Genomic DNA, 15,150 nt, shown 5'->3' with positions numbered 1-15,150 from the left:
TTCTAAAAGAATGCCAAGAGAATTTATGAGAAGAACACCAAGAAATGTAAGTCTTCCAGACTCGGTAATAAATCTTTCTAGACGCAGATTTATGAGCCTGTAACATAGTATTAATCACTGAGTCAGAGAAACCTCTATGACTAAGTATCAAGCGTCCCAATGGATAAATGGGCCTTGAGATAGAAGGTCTGGCCTTAACAGAAGTGTCCAAGGTTGGCAACTGGCCATCCAAACGAGATCCGCATACCAAAACCTGTGTGGCCATGCTGGAGCCACCAGCAGTACAAACAAACGCTCCATTAGGATTTTGGAAATCACTTTTGGAAGAAGAACTAGAGGCGGAAAGATATAAGCAGGTTGATAATTCCAAGGAAGCGACAACGCGTCCACCGCTTCCGCCTTAGGATCCCTGGATCTGGACAGATACCTGGGAAGTTTCTTGTTTAGATGAGAAGCCATCAGATCTATTTCTGGAAGTTCCCAGATTTGAACAATCTGAAGAAATACCTCTGGGTGAAGAGACCATTCGCCCGGATGTAACGTCTGGCGACTGAGATAATCCGCTTCCCAATTGTCTATACCTGGGATGTGAACCGCAGAGATTAGACAGGAGCTGGATTCCGCCCATACAAGTATCCAAGATACTTCTTTCATAGCCTGAGGACTGTGAGTCCCACCTTGATGATTGACATACACCACGGTTGTGACATTGTCTGTCTGAAAACAAATAAACGATTCTCTCTTCAGAAGAGGCCAGAACTGAAGAGCTCTGAAAATCGCATGGAGTTCCAAAATGTTGATTGTTAATCTCGCCTCCCGAGATTCCCAAACCCCCTGCGCTGTTAGAGATCCCCATACACCTCCCCAACCTTAAAGACTCGCATCTGTTGAGATCACAGTCCAGGTTGGACGAACAAAAGAGGCCCCTTGAATTAAACAATGGTGATCCAACCACCAGGTCAGAGAAGATCGAACATTGGGATTTAAGGATATTAATTGTGATATCTTTGTATAATCCCTGCACCATTGGTTCAGCATACAAAGCTGGAGAGGTCTCATGTGAAAATGAGCAAAAGGGATCGCGTCCGATGCAGCAGTCATGAGACCTAGAATTTCCATGCACAAAGCTACCAAAGGGAACGATTGAGACTGAAAGTTTCCACAAGCTGAAACCAATTTCAGACGTCTCTTTTCTGTCAGAGACAAAGTCATGGACACTGAATCTATTTGTAAACCCAAAAAGGTTACCCTTGTCTGAGGAATCAAGGAACTCTTTGGTAAATTGATCCTCCAACCATGTCTTTGAAGAAACAACACAAGTTGATTCGTATGAGATTCTGCAGAATGTAAAGACTGAGCAAGTACCAAGATATCGTCCAAATAAGGAAATACCGCAATACCCTGTTCTCTGATTACAGAGAGAAGGGCACCGAGAACCTTTGAAAAGATCCTTGGAGCTGTTGCTAGGCCAAACGGAAGAGCAACAAACTGGTAATGCTTGTCTAGAAAAGAGAATCTCAGGAACTGATAGTGATCTGGATGAATTGAATATTAAGATATGCATCCTGTAAGTCTATTGTAGACATATAATGCCCTTGCTGAACAAAAGGCAGAATAGTTCTTATAGTCACCATTTTGAATGTTGGTATCCTTACATAACGATTCAATATTTTTAGATTCAGAACTGGTCTGAAGGAATTATCCTTCTTTGGTACAATGAACAGATTTGAGTAAAACCCCAGACCCCGTTCCAGAACTGGAACTGGCACAATTACCCCAGCCGACTCTAGGTCTGAAACACATTTCAGAAACGCCTGAGCCTTAACTGGGTTTACTGGAATGCGTGAGAGAAAAAATCTTCTCACAGGCGGTCTTACCTTGAAACCTATTCTGTACCCTTGTGAAACAATGTTCTGAATCCAAAGACTGTGAATCAAATTGATCCAAACATCTTTGAAAAATCGTAACCTGCCCCCTACCAACTGTGCTGGAATGAGGGCCGCACCTTCATGCGGATTTGGGAGCTGGTTTTGACTTTCTAAAAGGCTTGGATTTATTCCAGACTGGAGAAGGTTTCCAAACGGAAACTGTGCCTTTAGGGGAAGGGTCAGGCTTCTGTTCCTTATTCTGACGAAAGGAACGAAAACGATTAGCAGCCCTATATTTACCCTTAGATTTTTTTGTCCTGAGGCAAAAAGGCTCCCTTCCCCCCAGTAAAAGTTGAAATTATTGAATCCAACTGTGAACCAAATAATTTATTACCTTGGAAAGAAAGAGAAAGCAACGTTGACTTAGAAGTCATATCTGCATTCCAAGACTTAAGCCATAAAGCTCTTCTAGCTAAAATAGCTAAAGACATAAACCTGACATCAATTCTAATTATATCAAAAATGGCATCACAAACAAAGTTATTAGCATGTTGAAGAAGTTTAACAATGCTATAAGCATTATGGTCTGACACTTGTTGCGCTAAAGCCTCCAACCAGAAAGTGGAAGCTGCAGCAACATCAGCCAAAGAAATAGCAGGTCTAAGAAGATTACCTGAACATAAATAAGCCTTCCTTAGAAAGGATTCAAGCTTCCTATCTAAAGGATCCTTAAAAGAAGTACTATCTGCCGTAGGAATAGTAGTACGTTTAGCAAAGATAGCCCCATCAACTTTGGGGATTTTTTCCCAAAACTCTAATCTATCAGATGGCAAAGGGTACAATTTCTTAAACCTTGGTGAAGGAGTAAATGAAGTACCCAGACTATTCCATTCCCTAGAAATTACTTCTGAAATAGCATCAGGAACTGGAAAAACTTCTGGAATAACTACATGAGGTTTAAAAACTGAATTTAAACACTTATTAGTTTTAACATCAAGAGGACTAGACTCCTCCATATCTAATGCAATCAACACTTCTTTAAGTAAAGAACGAATAAACTCCATCTTAAACAAATATGAAGATTTATCAGTGTCAATATCTGAGGCAGAATCTTCTGAACCAGATAGATCCTCATCAGAAATAGATAAGTCAGAATGATGGCGGTCATTTAAAAATTCATCTGAAATATGAGAAGTTTTAAAAGACCTTTTACGTTTACTAGAAGGAGGAATAACAGACAGAGCCTTCCGAATAGAATTAGAATCAAATTCTCTTACATTAACAGGAAAATTCTGAACATTAGATGTTGAAGGAACAACAACAGGTAATGGATTATTACTAATGGAAACATTATCTGCGTTAGAAAGTTTATCATGACAACTAACACAAACTACAGCCGGAGGAACAGTTACCAAAAGTTTACAACAAATGCACTTAGCTTTGGTAGAACCAACATCAGGCATCGTCACTACCTGATCCAGGGTCAGGTAGTGACATCTTGCAATATGTAATAGAAAAAACAACATATAAAGCAAAATGATCAAATTCCTTAAATGACAGTTTCAGGAATGGGAAAAAATGCAAAACAAACAAGCCTCTAGCAACCAGAAGCAACAAAAAAGTGAGACTGAAATAATGTGAAAAAAACTGGCGCCAAGTATGACGCCTACATTTTTGGCGCCAAGTATGACACCCACATTTTTGGCGCCAAAAAAACGTCTGTAACACACATGCGTCAAAAAATGATGCGACCACGTGAAAACTTCCAGCGTCAACTATGATGCCGGAAATGACAATTTTTGGGCCAAAAAAGTCTTGCGCCAAAAATGACGCAATAAATTGAAGCATTTTCTGCACCCGCGAGCCTAACAGCCCACAATTTAGAAGAAAAAAGTCCAAATGAAATTTTTAAGGTAAGAAAAATATTTATTCATATGCATTTTCCCCAAAAAATTTAACTGGCAGTCTGAAAGAAGGAATACTGATTATCCTGAATCATGGCAAATATAAGTTTAAAACATATATTTAGAACTTTACATATAAAGTGCCCAACCATAGCTTAGAGTGTCATAAATAAAATAAGACTTTCTTACCCTAAGACACTCATCTACATATAGTAGATAGCCAAACCAGTACTGAAACGAGAATCAGTAGAGGTAATGGTATATAAGAGTATATCGTCGATCTGAAAAGGGAGGTAGGAGAAGAAATCTCTACGACCGATAACAGAGAACCTATGAAATAGATCCCCTAGAGGAAGACCATGGTATTCAAATAGACAATACTCTCTTCACATCCCTCTGACATTCACTGCAGGGCTTCAGCCTGCTGCGAAGTGCATATCAACGTAGAAATCTAGCACAAACTTACTTCACCACCTCCATGGGAGGCAAAGTTTGTAAAACTGAGTTGTGGGTGTGGTGAGGGGTGTATTTATAGGCATTTTGAGGTTTGGGAAACTTTGCCCCTCCTGGTAGGAATGTATATCCCATACGTCACTAGCTCATGGACTCTTGCCAATTACATGAAAGAAAGCAGTATTAGATTCATTAGAATGGGAAATTAAAAAAACAAAGCAAAATTTATTTTATAGCTCCAAGTTTGTTTTGATTATCCTTATCCAATATATAGGGGTCGATTTATCAAGCTGCAGCGGACAGGGGCACCCCTGTCCACCACAGCTCGCCTCTGGCGGGCTGAATTCTGCTGCCGGAATACAGCATTGCACAAGAGCGCTATTTTGCGCATGCATGCAATCACGCCCCCTGCCTGCTCACAGCCAATCACGTCTGGGCAGGAGCTGTCAATCTCCCCGGTCAGACGAGACCGGGGAGATTTAAATTTGCCACCTAAGAGGTGGTGAAAGGTTAGGGAGGCAGCAGTCTGGTGACCGCTGCTTGTTAAATACAGACTGCAGGTTCTCTTGTGAGTCAAAATCCCATTATCCTTTGTGCTTTTATTGAAAATACACCAAATAAGTAATTTTTGGGAGGACCGCCACAATCCTTCCCAATTATGGGCTAGATTACAAGTGGAGTGCAAAATATTGCTTTTGTGAAAGCTATATTTGCACTCCACTTTGTAATACCAGCGCACTCAAATGTGCGCTGATATTACAAGTTAGGTTAAATGAGAATGCAACATTGAGTTTGCATTGCACAGAAGCAATGAGCTCATAAGAGTACGCTTCCATAAGCTCCAATGGGAGCCTTGTTCTTATGCCGTGTCTCACCTAGTGCAGCGAAGGGGGTAAGTCGTGAAGCAACGGGCAGCAAATTTAAATATATATCTATATGAATATTTACATATATATCTATGTTTTAATATGTGCAATACACATAAATATATATGTATATAAGCATATACATACATATTTAAAGGGATAACAGTACCCATAGACAGCAATTTAAAGGCACTCTTCAGTGCCATTTTTTTTCTAACACTCCACATCTGCCAACTTTAACCCCTAAAAACTGCTTAGTGCAGTTTTTTTTAGTTTGTTATTTTGGGGCAATTGGGGGACATTTAAAATAAAATTAACCAGCTTGTAATAGCTAACTATTTATCACGCACCCGTAAACAGGCGATGTTGCCAGTTTACAGGCACATGATAAATTAGCACTCCACTTGTAATCTACTCCTAAACCTTTGTTTTCCCTTATCTCTCATTAACGCTCTTGACCCTTTTCCCTTGTTCATTTCCATGTATACCTTTTTTTTAAAACAAACATGGGTTTCCAGCAGTGCGCACACATAGTGCCCTGATCAATCCTCACCCGGCACAATGGAGAGCGGATGCTGTCAGGTGCTGAGTAAAAAGCTGCCTCCAATGGCGTCACCGTCAAAAACACCAAAAAGTAACAAATATCCAAAATGTAGCAGGCAACTCACCAAGCAGTTCACGTAAGTTAAAAGTTATAAGTCCATCTTTATTGAAAACCTTAAAAAGCAAACAGTAGCAAAAAGTATTGCAAGTACGTTAATACAGGTAATCCAATAACAGGAAATGGAGACCATGGGAGCCAGGTCTGCATTTCCTGTTACTTTATTACCTGTATTAATTTACTTGCAATACTCATTGCTACTGCTTGCTTTTTAAGGTTTTCAATGAAGATGGACTTATAACTTTTAACTTACGTGAACTGCTTGGAGTGTTGCCTGCTACATTTTGGATATTTTAGACCTTTTTTTTTTGTTTGTTTTTTATTACTTAAAGGGACAGTCTACACCAGAATTTTTATTGTTTAAGAAGATAATCCCTTTATTACCCATTCCCTAGTTTCGCATAACCAACATGGTTATATAAATATACTTTTTACCTCTATTATTACCTTGTATCTAAGCCTCTGCAGACTGCCCCCTTATTTCAGTTCTTTTGACAGACTTGCATTTTAGCCAATCAGTGCTGACTCCTAGGTAACTTCACATGCATGAGCACAATGTTATCTATATGACATTTTTTATACATAGATTATAGTCAGAGCCATTTTAAGAACATTTAACAGTCATAGTGCATATTAGCGATAAAATGTGCCATACAAAGTGAAATGAGATTGCTTACAAAAACCTGTCAGCGTGCAATGGGTTGTTTATTTAATGTTTAACCATTTAATGACACTCAGTGAAAGATGCCTTTAATTACTGTAGTTTTGTATCAGTGTAGGAACTTGCTTTTATCTTCACCCTGATTGGCTAAAGCAAAGGAGAAAATGCTTCTAACGGGCTGTACTCCAGAGAGCATAACCCTTCAAATTCTACTAACAAATGGTAGTTTAAAATGCTTATTGTTACATTTTTTTATTTTTATTTTTTTTTTATTTTTTTTTTAGCCCGCTTTGCATTGCTGGCCTTCAAAAATTGTTTATATTTAGATCCGCCTCAGAATCGTATCTGTGAATCCATGCTGCTGAAACATTTTTATGCAGATCTTTCACGAATATATATATATAATCTATACAATGTACTTTAATGTTCCGAAAAATCTGAGTGTTTAATAAGAAAGCAGAACTGGGGCATAAAATGAATCTTCTAATTTTGATCTCCCATCAAAATCCAAATTTCTAAATTGATAACTGTCTTCTTCCACTCATTACTCCACTTTCTACATCCCCTACTTCTCTCTCTACATCTCCACATTTAACAATCTTTCCCATTACCCATCATAGGGCTAGATTTAAAGTGTAGCACAATCTATAGAGCAGGATGCATTATCTTTTGCATGACTTCGCATAATCTAGTAATACAAGCGAATTGTTACATATTTTGACTAAAACATCTTAGTTGGGCCAAACGTTTTTTAGCGCTCACCGCTCTCTACAATTGTGGTAGTGTCAGGAGCACTACTAGCTTGCTCATTGCGCTCGTATTACAAGCTGTGAGTTGGGTTTTGTGCTTGAGCTCGATACAAGATACAGCTATGAATTGTAGCTCTTTTTAAGACCTGAAGCAAACCATTATTATTAATAGTATAGCACAGAACTACATGAGGAACACTGCTTGCGTGCCATTTGCTTAGCGTCCCCTCAGCTTAGCACATGACATGGGTTTTACTGTGTGCCCACATAGAAGTCTATTATGTGAGTTATTTAGTGCACCAGATAAGATAACTGGACAAGTAATATGAGCACAAATATAGAAGTGCTACTGATTGCGCTCGAGTGATGTTAATGCACAACAGCACTAATATTTTTGTGCTCTTCTTGTAATGTAGGCCACATTATCTCCTCCTGCAATTACTTCCTCTTTTCTTGTGTTATGTGAACTTTTACGATGAGTTTCTCATGCAGGAAATCACTGTTACGCCATTTACCAGAAGGAGAGACACGAATGTTTCAAATCACAACGTAGGAATAATTGAAATAATACAGGATTGTTCTCAATTCCCCTTTTTTTAATATGTTGTGAACTTGTGGACTCATTTCAACTGGTGTGTTTGGTGGTTTGTTAGATGACTACTCACAATGAACTCTAGATGTAGTTCTGTAATAGATTAAACCTACGTATTTACATTCATAACAGTTTAACGTTTTATGTCAGTACATTGTCTCAGCAAATAAAGTTATTGCAGATCATAACCACAGTCACTTCAGTTCTAATTCCTATAAATTATGACTATCTTAAAGTATTAGATTCACTGGTGTAAGCTTAAAGGGACATGAAACAATTTTTTTCCTTTCAGGATTCAGATAGAACATACAATTTTAAACAATTTTCTAATTCAAATACTTCTATTATCAAATTTGCTTCATTCCCTTATTATCATTTGCTGAAGGAGCAGCAATACACTACTGAGAGCTAGCTGAACACATCTAGTCAGCCAATCACAAGAGAAATGAGTGCAGGCACCGATTGCCAGCTAGCTCTCACTAGTGTAGGATATAAGTGAATTTAAAAGTGTCTTAAAATGACATGCTTTATCTTAATCATGAAAGTTTAATTTTGACTTTCATATACCTTTAAAGGGACATAGTACTCATATTGTTTCTTCAGTCTAAAAAGAGAATGTTTCAAACTGTGGGCTAGATTACAAGTGGAGCTCTAAATATTGCTTGCAAGCAAACGCTGGTATTACAAGTTAAAGGACACTGAACCCAATTTTTTTATTTCGTGATTCAGACAGAGCAGGCAATTTTAAGCAACTTTCTAATTCACTCCTATTATCAAATTGTCTTCATTCTCTTGGTATCTTTATTTTAAAAGCAAGAATGTATGTTTAAATGCCGGCCCATTTTTGGTTAACATAGTGTAAACGCTTCCATCCGACGTTGGATTTCTTTAAAATTAACTGCTATGGTAACCCGATCTTACACCTGGGTTATTCTTGCTGGTTGGTGGATAAATTCACCCAGCAATAAACAAGTGCTGTCAGGTCTGAACCAAAAATTGTCTGGCTCCTTAGCTTAGATGCCTTCTTTTTCAAATAAAGATAGCAAGAGAACGAAGAAAAATTAATATGAGTAAATTAGAAAGTTGCTTAAAATTGCATGCTCTGAATCACGAATGAAAAAATTTGGGTTCAGTGTCCCTTAAATTGAAATGCAAGAGCGTGCTTCCATAGTATCCTATGGGAGCCTCGTTTCATTGAGCCATAATTAGGTTTGTGTGTGCTCGCAAACCAATAAATATGATGTCGGAAGCAATTTTGTTTATCAACTGCTTCCAACGGCGCATTATACCTCAATGCCGAAAGATGTTCCTGTCCCATAGAAAGTATTAGAAGCCGTTAATCTATAAATGATACCAGGTTTCCAATGAAAGCGCAAACCGTTAATACACTGTCTGAAACTGCCAATACATCGAGAAAAATTACACCCAGCTCAACTAGGTGTAGAAGAGGAAAAATTAGCTTTTTGATGCCTGGTTCCCATTTAAATTTTAAATCTTGCAAACAATGCAAGTCTCTCAATGTAGAAATAACTGAAATATTGTTTTATTGTTGTCCCATGTATAGGAATAGTTGCACTTATGTTCTTATGAAAATATCAGTATGTATTTACATATACACATTTATGCATCATATATCCACAAAGTTTAAACTAGACCTATGCCTAGGGCAGCAATACATATTACATGTATTCATAAAATGGAAAATATAATTCAAATAAAAAAATAGTATTTTCTTATATGTAAAAAAATATGTATTATAAATAAGTATCTTTGTTTCTGTTTAGAGGTTATCACAGGTAAGGAGCACAGACATTAAACGTAAATTTTATAGTGTAAGATCGGGTTACCATAGCAATTAATTCATTTTAAAGAAATCAGACGTCGGATGGAAGCGTTAACACAACGTTAACCTACAATTTCAATGGAAACCTGGTACTAAAATGGACTCAATGAAAGCAAGCCCACAGACGGCATTAGAATCTCGCAAAGCGAAGGAGGTATGTAGCGCAGCGATGTGCAGCATTTTTTAATATATGTATTAATATATACATATATATTTATCTGTTGTTAGTGTGTATATACACATGTACTGTATATAATCATATATATTTACATTGCGGTCTATGGGAACACACAGTTCCCATAGACCGCAATCTAAAGGCACTTTTCAGCGCTATTCTTTTCTAACACCCCACTCCCACCAACTTTAAAGCCCCAAAACTGCCTAGTGCAGTTTTTTTTTTTTTATTTAAAAAATGCTTTTTTTTTTTAAATAAAAAAATACAATCCCCTTTATTTTTAGAGCATTTGGGGCACTTTTAGAAAATTAACCAGAGATCTGATCTCTGGTTAATTTTCAGAGCCCTAATTGCTACAGCAAACTCGCAGTAGCAATACCTGGCCACTTGTAGCACGATAATTTAGTGCTCCATTTGTAATCTAGCCCTGTATGTTTTATGTGGGAGTTGTCCGACTCCCTATACAAAAATATGCTCTTTTTACATTAAAACATTTTCTGTGAATCTTTTCATGCAAAAAAAGTTATATATAATTAAAGGGACAGTCTACAATAGAGTTTTTATTGTTTTAAAATTTAGATAATCCCTTTGTTACCCATTCCCCAGTTTTGCACAACCAACACAGTTATATTAATATAATTTTTACCTCTGTGATTACCTTGTATCTAAGTATCTTCTGACCCTGATCACATGACTGTGACTATTTATTATTATCTATTGAGTTGCATTTAGTATTGTGTTGTGCTAACTCTTAAATAACTTCTTGGGCGTGAACACAATGTTATTTATATGGCCCACATGAACTAGCAGTCTCCTGTTGTGCAAAGCAAATACAAAAGCATATGATAAGAGGCGGTCTATAGAGCCTTTGAAACGGGCAGAAATTTAGAGGTTTAAATGTTATAAAGTATATTAATCTAATAATGTTGGTTGTGCAAAGCTGGGGAATGGGTAGTAAAGGCATTATCTATCTTTTTAAACAAGAACAATTTTAGTGTAGACTGTCCCTTTAAATGCTGCTCTTTAAATAAATGATAAAACATTTTTAGCACTATGTCCCTTTAGCCAATCTCCCATTAGGTTGTGATAGAAAACAGAAGATAAAAGGCTACATTTTTTCAAAGCTGAGGGGGACAGGGACGCATATACATGCCCCTGTACGCCTCAGCTCGCCTGTATAGGGGCGAATTTACCCACAGGAATTCTCCATTGCACACTAGCGCAATTTTGCGCTCATGTGCAATCCCGCCCCCTGCCAGTGCACAGCCAATCACGTGCGGGCAGGAGCGGTCAATCTCCTCGGTCGGACTAGACCGCGGAGATTGAGTTTCGCCTCCTTAGAGGTGGCGAAGAGGTTAGGGAAGCAGCGGTCTGGTGACTGCTGCTTGTTAAATACGGCGAGCAAGTTCTTGTGAGAACTTGCAGCCGCAGGGCTTTGATAAATCGAGCCCTAAACATCAATCCTCTGACTGTTACATCGGAATTGTTCTCACCATTTTTCCTCAGACCGGCTGAGAGTTCCCTGAGCCTCAGCCTGTTGCAGGAAAAAGGTGTTAACATGTTAGCTAAACTTTCTTCCAGCTGTCACCTCCCTGTATTTATTTTAACAGACGCAAACCATAAACTTCTCCACACGCTCAACCCACCTCCTCTGACCAGACAAGTTTTCTGTAGTTCTAACATCATCATATTTAAGGCTCCCCAACCCTTGGGGACACTGAGATGACACTAGGTTTATTAACCCTTTGCTTCTTTGTTTAAAGTCAGATTTAATTCTTAAAATTTTAACTTCTGCAAATTCATTAACTGAAGCAAGAATACAGAATTAGTTTTTAATTGGCTTCCCATTTAAAAAATAACTTCTAGAAAGATCTTAAAGGGACAGTCTACTTGTTTTTTTTTTTGTTTTTGTTTTTTAATTTCAAAAGAAAGATGACACCTTTACTACCCATTCCCCTGCTGTGAAAACCAACATTGTTATTTTTTTTTATTTTCTTTATTGAAAAAAAGAATACAATAATTAAAATTCTTAACTTAAAGAGACACATATTGAATACATTTATATTATATTTCACGTATGTGTCTCACACAATAATATAAGTTAAAAAAAAACTAAATAAAAACAAAAAATTAGATAATTTTCTAGTTACCTCCCATAATAAATGTAATCAATTTTTTTTGTTATATAAATTTACAGTTTACCTCTAAATGTGCCTGTTTCTAAGCCCCAGCAAGCTACCTCTTTTTTCTGTGCTTTTTATTAGCTTTTTTTAAATCTTGCAATACAGCCAGACAGGTGCTTACTCCTGTGGAGAATGATAATGGTTATGCAAGAACCAGCAAACAATAAGGTCTAGGGACCTTTAAGAGGTACGCTCATATAACTAATGTAAAAAAGAAAAATACAATAACATAAAGTCCAGGATATATTCCTTGAATAGGCGGACCCTTCCAATAGTGGGTTCAAAGATAAAGGAAGCACTCCCCAGTGATTGACGATCTAGCAAGTTCTGGAAAAGCAGAAAAAGAGAGGCGCCTAATAATGTATTAACATTGATCCCATAAACATATAGGAGGACAAACAAATGGCAAATCACAGATAGGAGAAGGACACACAGTGCTATTCATAGCAGGCCGAGACCTATAAGTCGCTCGGCAGACTCACTTCATGCGCACTCGGTCAGTCACGTGTAAAGATGTCCGTGAAACACAATGAAACTCGCCAGCCATGTCAGGAAGAGTATCCGATGGAATCGGCCAATCCAGATGCCCAAATATGGCACAAAAGGGGTCCGGGAGTAGGTGCACTGATCTTCTGGAGTGAGTTATTGCAGACAGTATGCACAGCTGCTCACCGGACCCATGCTGGTCCTCCCAGAGCTTGTACTGTACTCACCCCTTAGATACAGGTAGTCAGAGGTAAAAAAAAAAAAAAAATAGATTAATATAACAGTGTTAGAAAAACATTTAGTAAGTCTGGACTGATACCTGGGAGCTCGTAGCCAACTCTAGAAAATATACTGTGATCTCTCTCACACAGTTAAAGTGTTTAAAGATAAAAAAGGAGGAGGATTAGAGTGGTGCTCTAAGCAGAGCTCAGGTGAAATATACTTTCCTAAAATTAACCAAATAATCAATTACCTTGAAAAAAATATGAACAAAAAAATAAACTAACTAATAAATAAGAAGAAATTAGTTCAGTCTTAAAGGTCTAGCCAGAAAAAAGATCTAGCAGATTGGGCAACTTAAATGAGTCGATATAACACAATAATGCAAAAATGTAATTACATATAATAGGAGTACATTAAATTTACTAAGCAGTGTTAATAAAATATACTAAGCATTCTATAAAAATACTTTATAAAAGACAAAACAAAGGGGTGCCTCATGTGTAGTATCATCAAATAAGCACAATGCCACAGAAAAAAGCCAAATGGGTACTCACAAGGCTCTGGAGCACACCTATGTGCTTGTAGGGACAGGCTGCAGATTTTATCAGGTGTGACAGCTCACCCACAGAGGATATCAGTCATTAACTGAAGTAGCAAAATAAAAAACAGGAAAAGCACCAAAGTGTGCAGATCACAAAGGATATGGTGTTTGACTTAGCACAAAGAAAGATTGGGTACTCACATATTAGATGAGCACACTTATGTGCTAGTAGGAGCAAGCTGGCATACTATGGTAAGGTGTGTCAGCTCACCACCAAGGGACCTTTCCTTAGGATGCAATATCCAAAAGTGGCAGACTTCTTTGTGTTGGGTTCCACTCCAAGCAGGTGCAGGCAGGTAAAATCACTCACAAGAGTATTTGTACAAATTAAAAAATACTATTTATTAAAAATACTATTTATTTAATAGTATTAAAGGGACAGTCTACCTGAATTTGTTTATTGTTTTAAAAGAAAGGTAATCACTTTATTACCCATGCCCCAGTTTTATATAACCAACACTTTTATATCAAACTTATGCTGTGACCTAATAACCAATTTGTAGAATAATACTTAAGGAGCCTAGATATAAAGGTTATTTATATCTAAGAGTTTATAATTGTCAGTAATTATTATTTGTCATAACTATATTCATCTATGCCATAATGGACTATCTAAATATGCAATAAGGTTTCCTATAATGGACAATAAATCCTATACTATAAATTGCTATGATATAAATAAAATTGATATGACCAGAAGATCAATGTGTAAAAATATTATGCATCACAATGTACCCCTATGTGATAAGATAAGATAAAATAAGCCCTAAAGGTGTGAATTAATATATGTGGTGCCACTCATATATATTAGACCAAAAATAAATTGGTAAATAAAGTTCATATAAGGATATGTATACTCTTCCTGGCACTCTTCAATCTTCTGTGTGGTCTCTCTTGATCCTCATAAAAAAGAAGAAATATGCCACATAGCGTGATTCTGTAATTTTGTTGCAATATAAAACTTGTGTCTGTGCAAATGGTTACTCACATGCGGTGGAGCTATAACCAAGCTCAGGTAGAAGCGCACACCCACTTTTATACTGTTGGGTAAAACAGATTCTTGTTCTGGTTGTTCAGATAAATGAATTTATTAAAACATCATATATAAAATATATAAAATAGCGTCACCAGACCTGCTAACAACACCTTTTCTGATAAGTCTAGGCAATACAGTGTAGTAATTGCTCAATATGAGCTTAACAGAATACTAGAAACCGTGGTAAGGAGTGTAGAAGCTGAACCACACAACCTTCCCCAGAAAGTCCAGTAGCTGTTGCTCTTCTTATTGGTGTGCAGGTACTTAGGAAGGCGCCAGGGAACGATAAATCCAGGATTTATCGTTCCCTGGCGCCTTCCTAAGTACCTGCACACCAATAAGAAGAGCAACAGTTACTGGACTTTCTGGGGGAGGTTGTGTGGTTCAGCTTCTACACTCCTTACCACGGTTTCTAGTATTCTGTTAAGCTCATATTGAGCAATTACTACACTGTATTGCCTAGACTTATCAGAAAAGGTGTTGTTAGCAGGTCTGGTGACGCTATTTTATATATTTTATATATGATGTTTTAATAAATTCATTTATCTGAACAACCAGAACAAGAATCTGTTTTACCCAACAGTATAAAAGTGGGTGTGCGCTTCTACCTGAGCTTGGTTATAGCTCCACCGCATGTGAGTAACCATTTGCACAGACACAAGTTTTATATTGCAACAAAATTACAGAATCACACTATGTGGCATATTTCTTCTTTTTTATGAGGATCAAGAGAGACCACACAGAAGATTGAAGAATGCCAGGAAGAGTATACATATCCTTATATGAACTTTATTTACCAATTTATTTTTGGTCTAATATATATGAGTGGCACCACATATATTAATTCACA

This window comes from Bombina bombina, chromosome 1, assembly GCF_027579735.1.
Source record: "Bombina bombina isolate aBomBom1 chromosome 1, aBomBom1.pri, whole genome shotgun sequence".
Taxonomy (NCBI): Eukaryota; Metazoa; Chordata; class Amphibia; order Anura; family Bombinatoridae; genus Bombina; species Bombina bombina.
This window is presented reverse-complemented; position numbering follows the sequence as displayed.